We start from the raw sequence: 13,214 nt of genomic DNA on the forward strand, positions 1-13,214 counted from the left end.
ATAATTATACGCTGATTAAAACGTACGATGAAAGCTGCTCGACGAGGCTTCCAGGCCCAACCACGAAATCCAATGGATTCGTGGCTGCACTAATTACAAGAAGGAGCCGTGGTTCAGCTCGAGGAACGCGTCACTAACATTTCGGAGAAATGAGCCATCATATACATGTACAATTATGTACACATATGACATCGATCCCATAGAGATACGAGTCTTACTTAATCTTGCTACAGTCCTCGAATATCTATATCCCGATCTCACTGTTTTAACAAGCAACTTATTCTAAACTTGTTTCGAGAAGTAAATATATTTTGGATATCTTAAGAAAAACTTTAGCACGCGGTTAAAACGGGAAACAATGCACATTAAGGAAATTTGTTCAACACTTTCCACAAACTTCTAGAAGTGTATTCAAAATAAGGGAAATATGATTGGGTTTAAAGTAAACCAAAGACATGGTTAAATAAACCATGAATAGAACATCAAATAAATATGACGAATTTCTTTCCTCGTTAAATAATTTAAGTATTAATAACCCACAAGTTTAAACAAATTTCCTATAAATAACGTATTAAAGAATAACGTGATGCAGCACATTTTGAAAATTATTCGCTTAAAGTTTTATTGAATATTCAACTTCGTAATACCATTTTATCGTCAACATAATCCAGAAGCGCATAAATTACAGCTTTTCCTTATCAGGATGCATGGGAATTTGGGGCCGATAATCACCACGTCTTTTCGTATTGGTAGCCACGTGATGTACCATGGCACTTTGATCATCCAATTTAGAAACAGTCTGTACAATCGTGCACAGGTGCGTCGGTACACACAGGGAGGTCCAATCCTCCGGTGTCCGTTCTAGCGAAAGCAAATGAACTCTTGAACAGAGGCCTGTGCGCGTGCACGCACGACCGATCTGCGCATATACAGAAGCAGCCGTGCGAAAGACGGCGTATACTGAATTTCCAACAAGCAGACTTTTAACTGTAAAATATCGGAAACCGGCTGAAATTCTTCGTAGAACAGGAAACGAACGGCACGGCCGATTTGTCAAATTGATTCGACCGGTGAACGCGTGGAATTTTAAGTTTGCCTCTTAGCCAAACCATCGGAGATACACTCGGGATCCACCAAAACCAGTTTCAGTTTTGCAAAAAGAGAGAACATGCACGATTCTAGCAATTACGGGAGGGGCGATACGAAGTTATTTCGAAACATATCGTTTCTTTTTAAGATATTATGTTAACTATTATTTAAAAGCTAGAACGACGAACCCGACGAATGGAAAAGTACAAGAAAACGACGATGTTGCAAACGCTGCTTTATAAATTTAGCTTTAACACGTACAGTTATTCGTGACATCTTCTTACGATAGATTATGGAAATAAATCGTTCGTTCTTTTAGAACTGATTTAAATTTATGTTGTGAATTTATTTGACTGTATCCAAAAACTGGATTATTATTCATTACTCGACGGAACATATAATAGCATGATCGCCATTTAAAATATTACTTTAAACGCATCTGTTTTGTTCCTATTTCGCCGGAGTTTCTATAACATTGTTATCCGCTTCATTAACGACGTCGATATTTATTAAACTTTTCCCGCGAGACTTTAATCGCGGTGTTCCGTCGAACGACATTAAATCACGCATTATTCACGGTTCTGGGCTAATGAATGCAACATGACACGCGTATATCATAAAAAGATGTTTCAGACAAACGAAACAGGACTTTAATCCTGGCAAATAGCGCGTCCGTAAATATGAATTAAGCAAATGACGGGGCTTCATTAAAATTGCACCATCGATTGGTTCCGAATGTGGAGCGATCTCGCGCGGCTAAATCCACTTAAAGCCAGCGCCAGGGTAGAAAAGCTCGTATCCATCCGCGCGATATTTCGAAGGCGATCCCAGCAGAGGGGAAATGTACGTTCTCAGCCATTACAAGCGAATACTATAATCCAAAATTGCTGTACCGAATGCGATCGATTCTACGCGCTTCTTTATACGAATACCGTGTCATCTCGGAATTTCTTCTTCGATACGGTTCAAGTATTAAGGAATTGTATTATTACGAACAAACATAACGGACAGTAGGCAGAAAGCAAGAGAAGACGAAGATGGACTGACAGTAGAATTAACTAACGTTTAATATTTAGCCAAATATATTATTCGTCGTTGATTAGAATTAAAGCAATAGGAGAAAAATAAATAAGTATCTGTAATACACGTGCTCATGTTTCTGTCTCGATAAAAGTAAAAATTAATATTATGAAAAACTCTTTTTAATGGCTGCAAAGACAAAAAATATGATAGTAGTCGATTGGAATGGTTCCGTAGATTCAATGTTAAATTAAAAGTAGTATATACGAGGCTATTCAATGTCTGTTGAAACGTAGAAAACATCGAACCGTCATGAGTTTTGGTCGACAGACGTCGTTTCGCTTTGCGTTGAAAGAATTGTTGACATTGGCGAACAATGGAGACCTCTTTGTAAATGTTTCACTTCCTTTGAAGTCAACCTTGGGTACACCTCTTGAGCAAACACTTAAAACAGTGATATTTTTAGTATCTTCTTTGAGGATTGAATCAAATAAAAGGGGAGGCAGCCGGAATATGCTAATATTTGCTCCGACACGAGCGCCATAATTTTTTTTTCCTCATAGACATTGATAAAAGTTGTTAAAATATTTAAGGAACAAAATTTATTATCTTTGAATAGCGGAGCAATAGTTTGATTTCTTCTGCAGTAAAAAGTTAGAAATAGATTGTCACGTTTTTAGGTAACTATTTCCTATTAATTCAAGATTGAGACGAGGACTTGTATATTTTTGTCGCTAGTGTAACAGTTCAGATAACTGTTTAATCGCACAACTTTTACTCTATACTTCACGTATGAATTTAACGTTTATTCTTTTATCGAATAATTTTTTAATGAAACGTTGACAAAATTTCTATCGTAATCCATTAAATGGTCATTTCAAGAAATAAACGTATACTCTCTGTAGAAGGAGGAGGGAGTGATAATGATGTTAATCGAAGATCGATGCATGAATTTTAGGAACACTGTTCTGAAATTTTCAAGTTTTATCAGCCTTATTAGCAGGATAAAAAAGATACATGAACACAAACAAATCAGGGAAACTGAAGTTCGCGGAATCTTTTTCAAAGTTCTAATCAAACGTTCGTTTAACTTTGGATTTGTGCCAGACGATTGCTATCGAAAGTTGGAGAAAATCCTTAAAGCGTTTGCCTTTTAAAATTAACGTTTAAAGTAGTATACATTTCCTCGCGTTATGAACATATTATTTCAAAATTACAAGAAAGTTAATAACTTAAATAATAACACAAAAGATTACATTCAAACGCTAGAATTAATGGTATGACAAATAATTACATTTATATTCTTTTTATAAGCATCTTAATATCGAAATTATAATCGCTGAAAGTATAATCTGGCCCACGTTTTAAAACTAGCTTGCAACCTTTTGATAAATCTTTCTCGACTTCATTTCCAATAAGCAGCCAGCGGTTGACAAAAGATTTCCGCGGAGCAGCAATTTTATTGAAAATTCTTAAACTCGTTTCGCTGCAATTGTTCGGTGTATGAGGAAAATTTTACGCGCGTTTTCCGTATACAATAAGCACTTCTCGAACAATCGTTGAAGATATCTGAGAACTATGCAAATGAATCGGTTACGCCATTACGCTATAATTCCAACATCTGGATAAAAGAAGGCTCGTTCGAGAAACGCAAACGCCGGATAAATGTTCGTTTAAGATGTTTGTGACCATATCGCTGTGCAACCTTTCGCGAGAATCGCTTACGATATTATCGAGTACAAAAAACTAAACTCGAAATGAAACTTCGAATATACCACGCTATAATATTCGCTGAAAAATGTTCAGTCCATCGTATTTTAACTATTGTAAAAAATTTAGTGAAATAGCTTGGGTCACCGCGGCAGTCAAAATGTTAATTTAGTTCATATTCCTAAAGCCACTAGGGCAGAAGGTTAATAAGAATCGTATTTTTCCCCCTCATCGCGGTAGACTGCGGTGGTAATATCCGTTGCGACAACCATTCGGAATAGGAATGTTGTCCTGTAAATAAATTTCTCGTGACAAAGGTCCAGCCTGACTACGCTAGGTATATAGTCGACTCGGTGGTCGAACGTTGTTAGTTTCGTTTTGCAAGCTACACGAAATAGGCAGGACAGCTGTTAGGTAAATGTATTTAGTGGTAATTGGCGCGGTTTGCATGTCAAAGTCAGGTAAAATGCGAATCACAAGGACAGTGTAGTATAAATTTCGCAATTAAACTTTACAACTGTATACAGCGATATACCGAAAATTAGGAAGTTCTGCGACGATGAAATACTTTCGTCGATCAGTTCTATGGGGAGTCGATATGTATAACAGAATATAGAATCAGAGAATTTAACTTTAAATGCTAACTTTCTGAGTAACTATATAGATGGCATTCATCGCACGTTAAGTGGCGAATTTAATAGCAGTGTCATTTCCAAGATGACTTGACATTTCTTCGAATCTTATAACATACAGTATCCAGTAGCTGTGTCTCAAAAAATAAAAAAATAGAATGAAGATCGATTTAGGGCATCGATTCAGGGCGTGAAATGTTTTGTAAATTACTTGCGAACTTTTTCAAAGTATAATAATTCAACGTATAATTGCATCCAAACAAAAGACTAAAGTGTCATAAAAATATCGCTATTTACGACAATAAAAATATAATCGTTGTTTTTATATAATATCAAGCGGGTCGAAATGAATTCATATTTGCGAAACTAATAGCATAGAGCGTACTATTTTCACCGGGCTGACTTCCTACTGTCCACTGGATGATTAACGCGGATGCTGTGGAATGACTCGAAGCACGTTTCGAAGCTACACGTGGGTGGAATCCGGCCTAGATTTTTCATGAAGCCCTTTTCCTCGACGAAATGGAATAAATTAACATCCCAAATCTGGCTCTTTGAGCGGTTACCCCTGAGAACTCCAATAAAACCGGCGTAGAACGATAAATAGAATAGTGGAAGGAGTAGCCACGGCCTCTCCTCGTGCTTTAATAAGCATGTGTCCGATAGAAAGTTCCAATCGGCGAGAAATATTGATGGTCTGAAAAACTACTCGCGAACGGTCAAATGTTTTATTTTCACCGTGGGATTCGACGAATAGACAAACTGAGTTTTAAAGAAGATTCTGGCAAACCATGGAGTTCGATATAGCTCGACGTTTATGATATTCATAAATAAATTTACTCGAATAGGATCGAGAGAACAAGTATATAATACATTAAAAATTCTGCCACGCTACATACCTGAACGAAAGACTGAATCAGCAATGTATTACTGAGTAAATATTAATTGACAAAAATATTACTTGGTATATGTACGTTCATACTTAATAGACTCTAAAATAAACCATTTCTTGGTCAGACAAGTTTTATACATCACGGTAACTAAATGTTCCGTCTTGCAACAATCGCAAATATCGTTCAAGGTTATCTTTAATGAGCAAAATCAGTTTGACACCCTCTGTGAAATCGTTAATAAACGTTATCTAGAATGTATCTGCCGAGACATCTGTGTATGTCGCACAGGACTGTGTATATGTATGTACGTATATATGTATAGGTATTAAAGTATATTCTCAGTCGTACACAAGCTGCATCGTGCTGATACTTGCCCTCGACGCCGTCTCGAAATTGTATTAGCGTCGTCTCGAGTCCATGCAAGAAGTAGGCCGTTCCAGTTGCACTCTCTCGCGGAGAGAGAACGCGGCAAAGGTCAAAAGTGCATGAATTGTTGCGAAGTGCCTCGGTCCTCCACTCGCTAAAGCAGTACAATGCGATCGGTGACCCCGTTTCGTGTTGTCGGCCTGAAAACCACCGGCCACTGCTGACATTAGTGAAAAGCACCGCGATCAACTATATCTCTACTTCTATTTCTCTTCGTTTTGTTTACTTTGTTTTTCTTATGCTTCCCCTTCTCCTTAACGGGCTAATAGATGAAGAGTCGAAAGAATACGGATAAGTCTCTGCCGATCTTTCCAACTTATTCTCAGTATACGCTTCTGTTACGTTCGATAATAAAATCGACGAATGTTGTGGCTAGACGTACAGTCAGTCACGAAAGTCTATACACGTTCGTCGAATTTTACGCACATGACTTACCAAGGAAACTGACACAATTGTTGTTGACGTATTTTTATTAACGTATTAAGAAATCTTGGCAGAGTGTTACATTACAAAACCTATGATCTTTTCAACGCTGGGAAAATAGAAGGACATTGAATCTTACGTAAAGAAGAAGACCTGCGAGGTATTAATATCACGTTAAGCTTGTCATTTTTATGATTTCATGTGCATTTAACAAGTGTATGTAATTATTGTGGCATTACATTTTATATTCTTTTTTTACTTCAATTTTCCTCGTAAGAAAGAATGCAAATAAGCCGTATCACATTTCAGCGTTACGTGTCTGAGTGTGTGAAAAAAATTCGTAGACTTAATTTAACTTTGTACCATAATATTTTATATTTAAGGAGAGGAAGTGTGCAGAGTTTTGTGACCGATTGTACCTTGTACTCTACTTCGTTAAGACCAGTATAATATAAGCTGGTGAAATTCTTTGTTGCAATGAACGCGTTTGATCAGAAATATTAATATCGGGAAAAATAACGATATAAATTTGTGAAAATAATCGATATACGTACGATATGACTAACATATCGAAAACACTGCGCTTATACTTTGTATATACAACTTCTAGCGCGTGAACAGCTTTGAAGATCTCTCGATGAAACGAAAAGCGTTAAAAGCAGTCACTAGGACAAAATTTATACGAGAATGAATCCTTGTTGAATATTTTGCTTTATGCATTAGCGATGAGCGCAAACATGGTTCCGTCGAGCGTTATTTACGAGCTCCCCTTGTCAGCTCGAGTGAGATAGATTTGTATGAATATTTGCTCGTTTTTTCTTGAAATTTTACATTACACTGCTAGTGTCACGTATTCTATTACGAATAAAGACTAGTCGATGCTGAGAACAAAAGAGTGCCTCTTTTCTAAACGATGATCAACAATGGCGTGCCGTTCTGAAAAGAAATCACCAAAGTGTTACAAGAGTACGTGTACACATTTCGTGTCACATAAATTCTCTGTTACACTTGTGTATCTACAGGCGTCGAGCACATACGCTGAATCTAGATGAAGATTTCCTGAAGGCATCACCCTTTGAAATACTTATTTCTCCTGCTCTAAGTATTCGTCGTAAGTTAGGACTTTCGGTGAATCATTTTAAGCTGCTGGGGGGCCCTGTATGTAGCTCATTCAAATGAAACTTTTGCCAAAGAAACATAAATACTTTGAAAATTTATTTGAAGATTTCGTGCTTATTTATGGCATTTACGGGAAAGTTAAAACTTCAAAAGTGAATAGAATGCACATAATATGCAAAAATGTATACACTACTCGAACTATAATATCTATCACAATGTTTAATAGGCGAACCAATTCTCTGCTTAGATTCCATTTTTGGAATTATACTCGTAAAAATATGATTTTGCCAAAGTACACGTAGTACCGCTATAAAAATTTATTACCATAAAACGGTCTATATCGTGATTGAAACGGGTAACCATCATTTTCTCTAAATTTAATCGACACTGTAATTTTTCATTTTGGTCGGAAAGGATGGTGGAATACTTAACAGAAATATCATACATGCACCGTGCAAAACTGGCCAAAGTATCGCCGTATGTATCTCGTCTGAGTTATCGCGAACGATGAAAATTCTCGTTCGATTGGCTCGCGAAACCCGTCGCGAGCAGCAACCAAGAGGGAGCGATGCAGTTCGATACTCTCGTAATCGATTCCGCCGTTTATTTATTCTCCTATTTCTTCGAGTTTCGGAACGGTCGACCGCTCAGAGAGTACGATCGATCCGCGTAATGAGAGATTCGTATGCCAATTCGATACAACACTTAAAGTCGATTTCTCGCCGCCGATGGAAAAATCGTTCATTGCCGTGCAATACCGCTGCGAACTTGCGCGACAGATTTCGCACGGAAAGAAACGGAAGAAAAAGGGGAAAGCGTGTCTTCGAAAATTGCACGCTTCTCCGCGAGTTTCCTACGACTCGGAACGGAAGATTAGGGAAGTAGAACAGGAAGAAACTTATATTTTTAGCGCGAGGCTCGCACGCCCGGAAGGAGAATGGAGATATAAAGTTGCCATTTTCCCTCGGTAGAAAACTAAAACAGTTCGCACTCCCTCGAGCCAACTCGGAAACCATTTTACCCAACTGATACCGATGCGCAATAAATAACTTCTGATTAGAAAATCGATGTTCGATCGTGGTCGATAAAAGAGAGCGAACGGTCGAAATATTGTTTTAAAGGTCTTTTAAGCGATGCTATTGAGTAAGAATAGATGCTATTAAGAAAAATGAATTGTATTTAATGCCTGTAAAAGTTCTACATGACATATTAAAAATGTTAAATAATTAACGAAGATATATACGTCAACAGCTTTCATGATAAATAATTTATACGTGATAAAATTAAATCATGTAAAATTTACATCATATGTTGCTCGGCGAAAGCTAATGTACTTTTGAAAATTCCCATTTCAATTATTCCGCGTATCAATCTACAATATCCAACGTAACTCAATAATGATCTCTTTATTTCATTGTACCAACAGTTTTTCATTATTTCTCGTTTCAATTAGTAATGCTCTATGGTATTGACATCTTGTATCTTGTAATGCCTTTTCCAATAGATTTGATATATGAGATTAGCGCAAATTGCATGCCAGATCGACGAATAACATATTTTTCAATCCAAGATAAACGATATTATTTCGAACCAAATTACATCGAATCGGATCTGTAGGAGAGTAAAAGCTAATATTAATTTATTACGATTATTTGTGAGTAATTTCTGGGCACTTGAGCTTATTAAATGTGTGACAGATTGAGGCAAGACTAAAAGCGATGTTCCCTGCAAGTTTTCTGAAATTTGGTTTTATACGCGACATTCACGGATTCTTATGAAATTTCATATTTTTACGAATATAACAGAAACCTGTCTCGCTCAATTTAACATTATAATAATCACTGTACTTTGTATATTTTACACGTTTTTGAATATTAACGCATTCTGTGCATTTTGCAGATTCAAATTTTCCATAAATCCACACAAGTCCGCGGTCTACTTATCATAATCGCTTTTCATAATAACTCCTCCGATATCGCACGTGCTCCGCTTGCTCGTACAACTATTTAGAATCGAAAACGCCAAGCTCACGATGATTCCGCGTTCTTCGTAGCAGAAACTCGTTGACAAGCGAGGCACAGACAAGCCCTGGAGCGGCGAATTTCGGAAAGGGGGCATTTTGCGACGCGAAAACAATACTTTCTCCAAGCAAAGAGCGTCGCCGGAAACTTTCAGCTCGAGTTTCAAGCGCGTGTATAACTGGTAAGCGGTTCGCTACTGCGCTATAGTCAGAAAGCAGGAAGAAATATTTTTCGGTGGTACATTGTTTGCGCGTCAGGTCACGAACGCCGCTTTCTCACGAGTGACATCCTGGTGTGTGCACAGACGTCGGATAGGCTCGGCCAGCCTTTTTACTCGTCTCCACGCGCTTTGTAGCAAACTAGAGTGGAAAATGACGGCGTGTGTCAGCCGTTTTACGAAATATTATATCGCGTTCTCGTTCGCAGGCCAAAGTGGCCGCGAGCAGGTAACCAGATCGCTTTAGACCGCCTTTTGGACGAGAGAAGCAATTCGATATTTAATTCTTAGGCGATACGAACATTCAACTACGCAGGTGGCAAAGCCGAGTTCGCATCAGCGGACAAAGTTTTATTCGTACGTATATTTCGAGAGAACTTTCCTCAATTGCGTTTTTAATTTTCATCGTGAGCTTCAGGGTGGGCGAACAATCGTAGCGTTACGTTGTGAAAGTAGTACGAATAAATGGTAGTATCGAGCGAAGAGAGTCATTTTATAAGAAAAGCTTTTACTATGTTATAAAAGAAATTAAATTAACGATATACCAAATATTATCATGAAATATAATGTTTCAAAAATGATGGAAGCAAAATTAAAAAGCGTTACAGTTAACAAACATTCGCATGAATTTGCCACATGTTTGACTTAAGACTTTACCAGAATATGTAGAAGCAGGTAATTAAAATGCCCGTTAATTACAAATTCCATCCTGCGTATTTAAAAATATTCTATCAGAGTTGAGCACAAACGCAGTTGCACATAAAATAATCGAGAACAAACTTAACTTTAAAAAGGGTTACGTCAGGGATTAAAAGTTGGCTTGACGTAACAGGCAAGTATGAAACAATTGTCCCCGAAGTCCAGGACGGATGCGTTTTGTCAACTGACCCACTACATTCCACTCGCTATAATAACCAGCGTAATTCTGTGAATTTGGTCGACCGCCTCCAACAACAAGATTATGACCTTCGTGATGAATAGCCGTGGAAAATGTAATGCAAGTCTCGACTGACTGGCGTTTTTAATTAATAAAGCGTGCCAGGAATACCCGAGCTATTTTTTCCACTTTTATGTCGAGACTCGCGCCGCTGCACAAAATAGCCTTCTACGCAATTATTATCGTTCTTGGATCGACTACCTTACTAATTGCTACTCACGCGTGAAGCCGTTACGTTGTTATTTTCTTTCTATAAATAAATACAGTGGCTGCAAAAAGTATAGTCACACCATTCTTTTATAGCATTTACATACTGAATAATTATTTGCAAGAATATTAGATTTCGTGTTATTCGTTAGTATCCTCGTATGATAAAAAACAATTTGATACCACGAAAGTGAAAAGTATAATCTGATAAAAAAGGAAATGCTTCATTGAAGAATAAGGACGTGTGCAAGATTTTTTGTAGCCACTGTATATGAAAGAAAATATCGATCATTTTAACGCACAAATATGTAAAAGAACTAGAATATATCGTTCGAGGTCAAAGGTTTTTTGAAATTAAACTTTGAAATATTGAAGTATAAATTGACAGGGAAATTGACTTTTATGAGATTTAGTTTGCATTTTATATTATATATTTTATTCGTTATAATTAAAGCGATATAACAAAAACAAGTGGATATGTATATATTATAATTATGTTTCTATCTCGGTAAGTAGAATATATTCATTGTTTAATATCATCAGCATGGTAATTCTAGTAATTATAAAAATAGATCTGTGTCTGACATTTTGATGGATTTGATAATTTCAATCTCAATCAAAGGAAACGCGATTAAAACAATGAATATAATGTTATATAATGCATACGTCCGACCATATTTATATAACATTTCGAACACGCGATGTTAAAGTCAAATGCAGCAGAAACCACGGAAATTTTCAGGATGTATTATCAGGATGATTTTCAATACGAATATAGCACAAGTAAAACGTTTCGTTGTAAACTTTACGCATTAATAATTTATTTCCAAATTACTGAAACTTCAATTGATTGTTATAAATGTACGGTATAAGCAGGTAAGCAAACAGTACGAGAAGTTAATAATGAAGCAAATGAATCGAGTAGAAAATAAATTTTCCTTCATCGTAAAGTTCGAACAAAAAACTGAGGAAATTGAACTAAGAAATTCTGCCTCTTGCACTTCATTTTCCTGATATTACTTGAAAAATTTGATACCTCTTTCGAATAAAAAAAAAAAGGATGTTGCGAAAGCAACTGTGTAAACATTAATTTACAGAATAACAACAAATGCATCGGTATGTCTTTGTTTGTCAAATATTCATTAATGAATATTTCCCTCGACTCTATAACTCTCATTCGATTTTTCAGAAATTCAGAAAAAAATGTACGTACGATCGACCTTTAAATAATTGTAAGTTATACAACGTAGAAGTAGGGGGTGAACACGACGTTCGCGCTTAGATTCGCATTTTTCTTGAAAAAAAAAAAAAAGAAAAAAAAACAGCATCAGCGATATTGTTGCAACAACACGAAATGTCGAGTGCATCCTGTATATCGTGTGTGCATCGATCGCAAAAAGGCTTTCAACGAAGCTTTCAACGAAACTCCTCTTCCAATGTGCAACACACGTACTACGCGTGTATAATTCATCAATCCCATAAATTATGTTGGCAATTATGAAAATGACTGCTGTCATAAATCTGGAAAATTTGGATTCGTTAGATATTGTGTATTATATCGATTTACACTGCGCTGTATCATCCTGAAAATTTCCATTGCATTGAGTCGTTTATTTGGAAATAAACTCCCCCTGAAGACTATCCACTCTGTTGAGATTCAATATTTGTATTACGAAATTTAAGCAGACAGTATTGTTAGTATATCTCTGTCGATATGATACAAAACCGTTCATTCGAACGCGTAACAATTTGAACATTTCGGATTATACGCTGCTTGGATATCTTTTCGTTTCTATTTTATGAAATTAAAATTAGAGTTAAGATGAAAATTATAATTGCAGAGACTATCGCAAAGAGAACTTCGAAAACACTTGTCCGTATGGTTAAACGCAAACGAAGGTTCAAAAGGACAACACACGTTGATGGAACATGCGGTCGTCACACGCGTACCGATGCGTGAGAGGTGCTGTTTGCTTTGGATCTCGTTCAATTTGAATTTTCAATAGATTTCGCGGTGAACAGAGGTCTGAGCTGACCTGAGAGAACAAGCAGAGGTATGCTGTGGAGGTTGAACCAATAGAAAAGAGTGGTCGAGATACGCTTTTGTCGAAATTGAAAATTTATTTGTTAAATGCTGATTCGAAAGGTGATGGAAGTTGAAGAAACTCCGATTCCTTTTTTTTTCTAGTAAGTAAAAGAGATAGATGCTTAAAAAGAGGAAACTAGATTTGCTAAACTATTAAATAACACAGTTCTAATGACATGAAAAAGAATTTCAAAATCAACGGTTTATTTTGTTACAAAACAAAGTGTACACACCATAAAGCAAATCTCAGAAGAAGAACGAACGTTGTGTCTACAAATGTTTCGATTCCAGGCAACAATGTGCAGAGTTATTTATTTACAAAAACCCTTGAATTATTTTGACATATTTTTCAAAGATATGCCGCGGCTACAAAAATATTTTCACATACTCTCATTTTTTAGTAAAACGTTCCAAACGTGACTGTTAAAATATCT

The 13,214-nt window shown here is 36.6% G+C and overlaps 2 protein-coding genes across 4 annotated transcripts in view; one reads left to right on the forward strand and one right to left on the reverse strand.

Annotated features, from left to right (window-relative positions):
• Positions 1–13,214, reverse strand: part of LOC126924568 (suppressor of lurcher protein 1) — a 530,829-nt gene that overhangs the window by 448,133 nt on the left and 69,482 nt on the right. Inside the window, exon 1 of one of the 3 annotated variants that reach the window (XM_050739231.1) lies at positions 10,336–10,444. The exons of the other annotated variants lie outside the window; for them this stretch is intronic. The gene's annotated coding sequence lies outside the window, so the exon portion shown is untranslated. Of the gene's footprint in view, positions 1–10,335; positions 10,445–13,214 lie in introns of those variants that run through there. 3 annotated transcript variants of the gene reach the window in all.
• Positions 1–13,214, forward strand: part of LOC126924571 (uncharacterized) — a 131,442-nt gene that overhangs the window by 6,421 nt on the left and 111,807 nt on the right. The gene's annotated exons all lie outside the window — the stretch shown is intronic.

This window comes from Bombus affinis, chromosome 14 (genome assembly GCF_024516045.1).
Source record: "Bombus affinis isolate iyBomAffi1 chromosome 14, iyBomAffi1.2, whole genome shotgun sequence".
NCBI classification, from domain to species: Eukaryota; Metazoa; Arthropoda; class Insecta; order Hymenoptera; family Apidae; genus Bombus; species Bombus affinis.